This window comes from Belonocnema kinseyi, chromosome 2, assembly GCF_010883055.1.
Source record: "Belonocnema kinseyi isolate 2016_QV_RU_SX_M_011 chromosome 2, B_treatae_v1, whole genome shotgun sequence".
Lineage (NCBI taxonomy): Eukaryota > Metazoa > Arthropoda > Insecta > Hymenoptera > Cynipidae > Belonocnema > Belonocnema kinseyi.
This window is the reverse complement of record NC_046658.1, coordinates 117670187-117680394: the sequence shown is the minus strand read 5'-3', so window position 1 is coordinate 117680394 and position 10208 is coordinate 117670187. Positions and strand designations below refer to the sequence as shown.

General features: G+C 27.9%; 1 protein-coding gene across 2 annotated transcripts in view; it reads right to left on the bottom strand.

Moving 5' to 3' along the window:
* Window positions 1-10208, bottom strand: part of LOC117167262 (ABC transporter G family member 23-like) — a 52324-nt gene that overhangs the window by 41044 nt on the left and 1072 nt on the right. The window lies entirely within an intron of this gene.

Genomic DNA, 10208 nt, shown 5'->3' with positions numbered 1-10208 from the left:
TAGTATGTGAGCTAAATGCTCGGGGTGTGCATGGCACGCCCTGCAGCTATCATCGGGAATGCCTTGGCTCAAAATGTGGCGACGGTATGTTAAGGTGGAAATAACACCATATATCTAGATATAGAGTATATACATATATAATAATATAGAAATTAAAAAGGTCTACGTAATAAATAAGATGATTATAACATTACACGGGACAAGGTGCAGTTAGCAAATTACTTCCGATACTCTATTACCACATGTAGTAAATATTGTTTCTGACTTTCCTCTTTAGTTAGAAGACAATTAGAGTGAGATAGTAATTTTATAAATATATATTTTCTTATAGAAAAATATATTCACGAAAAAGAAAGAGGTTGTTGAGAACATGATTATCTCTAATGTTTAGAGGAGAGTACTCGAATATGAGACATTCTCGTAATATGAGAAAACGGGGTTGGTTCTATCACTAACTTGTAGCCCTTGAAGAAAGAGTTATTTCGTGGTATAATCCATTTTTCATTGGGCTTCTAAAGATTATAGGCGAACTTTTTGTGAAATCGATGGTGGTCGAGTTCTTGGAAGGGAATTCTTTAAACCCTATTTATTATTCATTAAATTTGTATTTAGCAGTAAAGTTTACAACACTGTGGCTGCGCCGGGGAAATTGGTTACAAAAGTGTTTGTGACTACTGCAAAAACTAAATATATCTAAATAGCAGTAAATTTATACTTCGGAAACATAGAATGAAGTTTTCATTAAAAATAATACTTTATTTGGCATTTTGTTAGCTATTTCCTGGGGTATCTCATATTATGAGAATAGTTTGACGAGTTTGAAAAAAGCACTTTTTTACATTTTTTGTATTTTCAGCATACAAAAAATTTGTAATAAAATTTTTTATTTGAGATTCTTATGACAGACTAAATTTCCTTTAAAATGACCTATATTACTTTTAAATTCAGTACATAGAATTCCGACAATCACGCCAGAGTTGGTATCTCATATTTGGGTACTATCCTCTATTTATTATTTGCTTATAACTAAAAAGTCAAAACAAAGCTGATAGCTTTCGAAAAAAGCGCAACTGTCTAGAATTAATCTAAAAGAAGATAGTCATAAGCAATAGTCAATTGTGGAAATAATTATGATTGTTAACTTGCATTAATTATTACCTCACTGAGTGAGGTAAACAAAAAGTTAGAATTTTAAAAAAGCTGCAACTATCTGGCATTACTACGAAAATATAGTTGTATACACTAATTCAAAAGTGGATAAAAAGCAATTTAAAAAAAAAATGCAACTTTCTAGCATTATTCGGGTTTCTGTCGATTGACAAATAATTTCTTTTGATTCCAATTCTTTCAATTGGAAACTTCATGATAATTTCAGTAGCATTCAGAATTAACTGATAAATTTTACGATTTTTTAAAAACAAATTTAATAAATAATGCATTATTCACAAATTTTTCGACAAAAAATTAGTTTTTTTCGATTTCACTCCTTTCCTTATGAAGTCCATGGTAATTTCATCACCACTCATACTTTTTTGTCAAATAGTTTGATATTTTAAAATATATTTAATAAACAAATGTATTATTTGAGCATTTGTCGACAAAAAATTGGATATTTTTTTCAATGTTAGTACTTTCAATTGGAAGCTCCGTGATAATTTCTGTGTTATTCATCATTATGTTATAAATTGTATAATTTTTTCAAACAAAATTGAATAGATAAATGGATTATTTGGGCATTCTTCAAAGAATCATGAATGCCGCTGAAATTATCATGGAGTTTCAAGTTAAAAAGGGTCATTTTGAAAGAAAAAAAATTTTGCTGTCGACAAATGGTCAAATCATGCATTCGTGCATTGGATTTGTTATAAAAAATCATACAATTTATCAACTAAGTATAACTGTAAACAATATTCCCATTGACTTCCCAATTAAAAGGACTGGCGTTGAAAAAAAACTTTTCCGTCAATAAATGCGCGAATATTGAATTTATTTTTCATACAACGTAAAGCTGATCAAATAAATATGTATGAATGTTGCTAAAATTATTGTAAATTTTCGAATTTAAAAGACTGATATTGAAAAAAATGAGTTTTTTTGTAGACAAATGTCTGAATAATGCATTTGTTTCTTATGTTCATTTATAAAATTAACAAGAATGATCTCAGAAGAATTTTTCTCTATTATGATATTATTTTGATCCAAGTTTCTTTCAATTTAGCTTAAACACGTGAAATGATTTTTTCATGCAAATACAATTTTAATTTGACACAAATTTTTTCTAAAAGTTGGTAAAATGCTGTAACAACATTTCTTAGACATTTTTCAGATACTTTGTTGACTTATTTAGATTCTTTGAAAATCTTATTGAATTTTTTTTCCAGATACCTAAAAAATTATATTTATATAACTTGAATGTAAATAAGCAAAGGAACTGAAAAAAATAAATAATTATTCAACATTTTTAATTTGTATTAAACATTATTTTTCCCTTCAAACTAAAATTTTGTCAAAAATTTGTTGTCGTTCTTGACTGAAAAACCTTCTTTGTTTGAAAATTCAACAATATGGTTGAAAATTCGTCTTTTTGGTTTTAAAATTTTGCGCTTTGGTAGAAATTATTTTCTTTTAAAGTAAAATTTCTACTATTTGGTTTAAAATTAATTTTGTTGTTGTTGATTCAACTTTTTTGGTTGAAAGTTCAACTACTTGGTTGAAAGTTAAACTACTTTGTTAAGATTTCACTTTTTTTAGCTGAAGATTTATATTTATAGTTGAAAATTCGTTTTTTTTTTGTAAAAAGTTAATCTTCTTGTTGGAAAATTAATACACTAGATTAAAAATTAAAATATTTGGTTGAAAATTACCTTGTTTGTTAAAAATGTACATTTTAGGGTTGAAACAGTGAAACGTTTTGTAGAAAATTTGCATCTTTTGTGGAATATGTAATATTTTATGATTGAAAATAAAATTGGTTAATAATTAAACTAATTGAAAATACAAATGGTTAAAAATTAATTTCATTATTTTGGTTGATGATTTAACTATTTTGTTGAAAATTTATCTTTTTTTGGATCAACTCAACTGGTTTTTTATTAAAAAGAGAATTTTTTTGATTAAAATATTAACTATTACAACTTTTATTGAGAATTCGTATTTTTTTGAATAATTAATAGCTATTTGGTAGAAGGCGAACATTTTTGTTGAAATTTTGATTTGATATATCTAAAAAAATTTTTATTCTTTTTTAATTTTCTTAACAATTTTAGGAAAGTTACAATTTTTATAACCTTAAAAACAAAGTCATAAACCTAAAAAAGTTGTGTAACCATATTATAAAAAATCTCGCAAATCTACAAACAATACCTTTCAAGGATGTTATGGGTGTCGAAGTTGTCATTCAATTTTAATTTTTACAAAACACATTCTAGTCCGTGAAACCTACGTTAAATTGTTTTATATACAAACACGTTGGGTAGTCATTTTTCTAAATTAAAGCATAGATTAGGCAACCTGAGAGGCGCTCATAAACAACAAAGATATAGAGGGCGCATGTACTTTCCTCGTCCTAGCGACGAGGAAAGATATAGACCTACAAATGATTCCAGACACAAAAAGAGAATACTCAGACGATTAATTAGGGAAAGTAAAGATAAAATTAGAACAGAAGAAGAGAAGAAAATACAAAACGACTTTGAGGGAAGCAAGAAACTGCTTTATAAAAAACTGAAGGGAAATAAAAGTACAGAATTTGTCAACATGAGAAACAGTCATGGGAAAATGCTTTATGATGTAGACGGGATACTAGACGCCTTCAGAGACTATTTTAGGGGATAATTCGAAGATGAAGCTATACGTCGCCACAACTGCGATGTAGAACACGATTCGTTAGAAAACTCAATTGATGACTGCAATAATTGATGGCTCCTACAAGCTATAAAAAAATAAATACGGGTAGCAAAGCGAGTGTAAGGGTAAATGGGAAATCTAGTAACTGTTTTGATATTATTCAAGGAGTTATACAAGGATGCGTTATGTCTTCATGATTATTTATATTATTCATGAACAAGTTTTTAAGAATGGCTCTTTTCGACGAAGAAGGTGTGGATCTCGAAACAGTAAGGATACGTGGGCTAGCATTCGCAAATGATAAGGTTATTATGGCAGAGTCAATCGATGACTTGCAAAGAATATTGAATAAACTGAATGCAAGCATGAAGAACATGGGCCTCAAAAGTAACACAAATAAAACAAAAACTATGGTGTTCGAAGGAAAGAGTGAGAAAACGCTATGCAATAGTGTATTAAATGATCAGAGAATTGAAGAAGTTGATAAGCTCGTATACCTTGGTAGCTTATTTACCAGGGACGGGAAGATGGATCAGAAGTAAAAATATATATTAAATAAAGCTAAAATGGCAATACATAATTCTATATTTGTACCGACTGTAATATACGGTAGCAAGACATGGACTTATCAAGAAAAAGATAAGAGTAAAATTAACGCAATTGACATGAGATTCATGTGCATAATATGCGGGAAAACCCTGATGGACAAAGTAAGTAACGAGATAATTCTAAAAGAATGTGGTGCAGAAGAGACGCTAATAGACGCATGGGAAAGAAATCGGTTAAAATGGTTCGGGCATGTTGAGAGAATGCCAAATGAACGACTAACGAAACAAGTGTATCAAGGTAAAGTAAATGGCAGGATGCCCAGAAGTAGACCGCTGGAAGAATTGTGAGAATGTATGAATGAGACCCTAGTTAGAAGAGACATAAGAAGCCACAGAAACACGAGAGCCTGCATGAAAAAACGCACGGACCTAAAAGAAGCTATAGAACTATGCCAGGACAGAAAAGTATGGCGGCAAATAATTAATAAAAATAGTGTCAGTAGAGTGAATGACGCCTAAAACAAAAGAGCTTGGACACTAATGGACCCAAGTGGGGAACCTTACATAACGACTTTGTGAGGATCTTCACTTGGGGTGATGGCCAGAGAGATTGATCAGCAACCTGGGTCGGAGGAGTGTTGCGGAACGAACGTGTTATTTAAATAAATAACACAAGAATTTCCTTACTCCTTTCTCCACCAGGTGAGTCACGCCTACCCCGAAAGAGAAATGGCGTAATGGTGTGAATAATAAAAAATAATTAATTACTTAACAATTGGCCTGAAGCGAAAGAAAAAAGACGAATATGCAAATAACTGCAATTTAATATATATATGGTTATTTTTGACGCTTAGTTTTCTCTTCTAAAATTTACTGCGGGGTTAAATGAAAACTTTCAACTTGTCTAATATATTATTAAAATGTTCTACATGTTTTATGTTATTTAATATTATGTTATATTTTAAATAAATATTATATTATAGCCATTATGTTATGTTTTATTTTCGCTGTACATTAGTTTTTTTAAAGAATAATTTTAATATACAATCAAATAATATAGCTTCAAAAAAGTCATACTATTTCTAAAAAGTGTAGGTTTTACTAGTATTTGGCACCGCTGATTAAAATTTTTAAACAAAAATTGTTATTAAGATTCCCAATGTTCATCAATTTAGGTTATGTTTGCGTTTGACACCGGAAATGGTTGTTTTTAGTTATAAATAATTTGATTTTAGATTTTCATAAGGTTATAAAAATGAAACATTTTCCAACAATTTACATTTTCCGTTTATGTTAGCGTTTTCACACTGAAAATGAGCATTTTAAAACATCTTTTTAGCTCGAAAAATATTTGAATTTTTGAACAGTTTTAATTTATATTAATGTCTTTTATAAGAACTTGGTTATTTTAGAAGAAAAAAAATCATTAGATTTAGAAGAAGATTTACAATTCTGAAAAATTTTCCGGTATGTTATGCTAGTGCTTTGTACCAGAATCTATTGATATTTTTAATCGACAAATGATTAGAAATCAAAGAATATTTACAATGTTTGGACAAATTTAGGTTCTGTTAATATTTTGCACCAGAAAGCGAAATAACTAAGCGAAATAACGAAAGTTATGTTTAAAAGAGAATAAACATTCTTAGATCATTTTGCCCTATTTTACGTTAGTCTTTTTTCGTCAAAAAGTTCTATCTTTAATAAAATATCGCTAAATTTCGAAGCATATTTACAATGCTTAAACAATAATAGAGTATATTAGTGTTTTATGCTAGAAATTTCATTGTAACCAAAAATTATTTCACTTCAAAAATTAAATTTACGATTTTAAACAACTTTAGTTTTTGCTAGTGTTTTTCGTCGTAACTATTGTATTTTAACAAAAATGCAATGGTTCAGTTACGCACGCATAAATATTGCATTTAATTTTAAAGATAAGATATCAATTTTCATCAATTATAAAACATATTGTTCAGGAAAATTAAAATAATTTAACAAATATTGATAAATTGTATTGAATTTTCCGAAAACGCAAACAGAATATACATAGTGAGAGAGGGATCCAAGCAGAAATGTCAGATATGTGATAATACATTTCTGAAAAATATCAATGTGTTTAAGAACTTAATGACGAAAAAATAAAATTATAGATAATTTAAAAGTAACCATGAAAACGTATATTCGTGTGCAACGCAAGATTATTCCTTTACTAAATTACCCTGTATGTACTTCACTTTTTATTTTATCATATTATGCAGTCGAATTCTTGAAATAAACACAACTTTTTTGGTTCAATTATTACCCGTACAAAGGCAAGTTAAATTTCTAATAATTGAGACCAATTTTATTACTTCTGCAAGCAGCAATTTCGCTCTCTAGATTATTATATCTAATTTTATAGGCGTAAATTTTGTGTGCATTAATCGGTAATTATTGTCATTCTGCTTTTTTTACCTGGATAATCAAAATTTTCTGAATTATAAGAAAAGTTTCTATGGTTGAGATTAAACATCAACTTGTACATTTAATAAAAAAGTGAGAATTTTCCGGAAATGTCAAAAAATGTCGTTTTTTGCATGTTTTAAATTAAACATTTTTGAATTGTTGATTACTAATTTCTAAGTAAAAAAAAGTTACTGAAGTATCAGACAATGATACGGAAACTTTCAGTCATCTTTTTACTGGGAAAGTATACGGAATTAACTTCCTGACAGAATAGGTACCTGATTCTTAGTGGAATTTCTCTGATTCAAATTTAGAGAGTTTAAAAACAAAACTAAGGATTTCAGAAAAGTTCAAAAGTAATTAAAAACCGTTTTCTGCATGTGAGTGAAGGAATATTTTTTTATTCATTTTAAAGAAATTTCATCCTTGAAATGCTTGATACTTTTTTTAACATTGAGTTGACAAAATCCATGATGCGTCATTTAGGACATTTTTCAACATTCTAAAGGAAAAAGAGTCCTTTAATTTATAATCTAATATTATTGTTAATTGAAAGAGAAAACTTCATGTAAGTATATAAATTTCGTATCAATTTATATTTCTATATCAGATTTTTTAAAATGTCTAATCGAAAACCCGAACAAAAGATATCAATTTTGTTTTCTGAAAATAGTTCCAATTAAAAGTTACGCATATTCAAAAGATTTGCTTTGTATGGCTAAAGCTAATGCTTTCCTTCGATATCTGTCACTTTTTCATGAGTTAATAACAATAGATTATATTTCCTTTAACAAAAATATTTTTGTTGTATCATAATAATTAGGAAACGTATTAAAATTTGAAAAGCTGAGATAAATACAATTTTTTAATATTTTATGCGTTCTTGGCTTTGATTGGCGAATTGCATGTTCTTCTCAATCTCGCCAAACAATATCTTATCAATTTTTCATTTATACTAAACAAACTTCAGGCACGATAGTATGAAAAATAACATATTAATCATTTATCTAAAGATATCACTGGTAATTTTTCATCTTATTATAGCTTCTCTTCATTATCTGAAATAAGTTAGGTTGGTTGTAAAGGAAGAAAAGAGATTTAATTTTTTTATCAGCTCAGAAAACCCGCAAGATAATTTTTATTCGCAAGATAAATTGAAATTCAACAAGAATTTTACCAAACATCACAATAATTTTAGATTAAAATTGAAAAGATTCCATTTCTCACTTTTTTATCAAGAAAGATTATTATAAATACTGAAATAAGTATCAGAAGTCAAAGATAGGATTTAAAATTTAGATATTTTATTTTTGCTTTATCCGCTCGGAGACTTTTTGTTTAAAAAAGGCAATCTTTTTTTGGCTCACACAAATAAATGGGGGATTATGTTTTAGATTGAGTAACATTTATTCAAAATTTTTTTGTATAGAAGTTCTTATTTGTGCGAGAGAAGTCGAAATATCATGTTTTATCTCGTATTTATAACAGCCTCTTAATTATTATTTGATGATGCAACTTCTTCAAAAAAGTCTTCTGTGCATGTTACACCAAGGTATGATAATTCATTAATTGCGCAACGCATGCTGTGCTACATTCTCATCCATCCAGCTTCCAAAATAGTAAAAGTATATCGAAATTACATCAAACTATTCACACTTTCTATTACAGAAGTCACAAAAAACGTATAGGCGGTAAAGTTATAAGTCATCAAGGACGTTTATATTGCCAATTTTGAAGAATAGATTCTTCCTATTTTCAATATTTTGAAATGAGCACTTAGTTTTTGTTTCTCAGTTGGTTAATCGACAGTTAATAAATGCATTTTACTGATAAAAAAATAAACAATTATTTTGAATTAAAATATATTGATACAGAAAATAAATATATGTTTAATCACAATTTAAGTAATCCCATCAAATATTTTTATTGGTAAAAGACAGAAATTTAATTTAAAATTCTAATTATTCCGTTCAAAGATCACTGGTATTTAAATCGAGAATGAACCACGATGAGCAGTGTTTTATATAACGTAGAAATAGGGCCCTACGGCCTATTTTACTATGTCAAACATGGGATAATGACGCTTTAACTTTTAATTAGAAGTATTCCTTTCCACGCACACCAAATGATTTACATTCATTTCATATACAAAAAATTAAAGAAATCTTTTAAGCATACAAATTCTGTTACAAAAAGAAATTTAATTAAGCAATTATTTCTTTTTCTTCTATTAAATGAAAAATTTATAACATATCACCTATACTTGATTTGAAATCAGAACAAGATCGTTAATATTTATATATTTGTATTCAATTAATTGTGAAATGCAAGGAAAATATGGATTTATCACGTACAAATCTGAAACAAAAGTCTCCTTTTATTGGGGGCACGTACTAAATAAAAATTTTCTTTTCATTGATAGTGACGCAATCAAATTCCAACGATTCAATTTGCAGTAAGAGAATCATTGAAATTTTCCTTAATTTTGTTTTAAATTCTATACCTTTATAAGCTAACGAAATACTGTATAAAATGTAGATATTTTCGAAAAATCAATTACTGAAACATTCAATTGATAATATCAAGATACTTCGTGTCATTTATCATTTTAAAATTCAACAGTTTCGTTAAAAATAAATTCATCCTTTTAAGTTTTGTCAACATTTCTTCCTTTGAGATGCAACAATAGAAACCGATTTTTACAAAAATTTTTCAATCCAAAAATTCATGGGATATTTAGTCACTCTAAATATCGAAATGGACTTTGTTTTTACAAACTGCTTAGTCATACGCATAGAATTCTTTTTCTAGTTTCCCCATCGGAAATATTTCATATCCATTAATTATCCGGCAAATGCCACAGAAATGAATAATAGAATTAAGAATCCAAATATCACCCATTTTTTTTATTGTCTTCTATTATTTCTAAACACAGATTTAATTTCAAAATTTGCTTAAAACTTTACTTTGACTCTGAAAATAATAACATTATTCTTAGTTTTTAACCAAATTAAAAATACTAGGATAAAATAATTTTGTTCTCTGATCGCCTTTTCTCGAAAAAAAATTAATAATATAATTTCGTTTCATTTGATACATTTCTTTAATTTTTATCAAATATTTCACGTATTCCTTGAAATAATATGTTTCGTTCTACAAAAGAATTTTTTTTAAATTATAATTTTTGTTTGTTGATATTTTGGATTAGTAGGATCCTCTTCTTGTATTTTAATCTTTCAAATTTGTTTCGTTATTGAGTAATACAAAACTAAGAGATCAAGGAGTGTACTTGTGATGGATATAAATGTTACACATTGCTAAAAGGCGCATGACGGTACATGTGACAATGATAAAACAAAGTTCAAA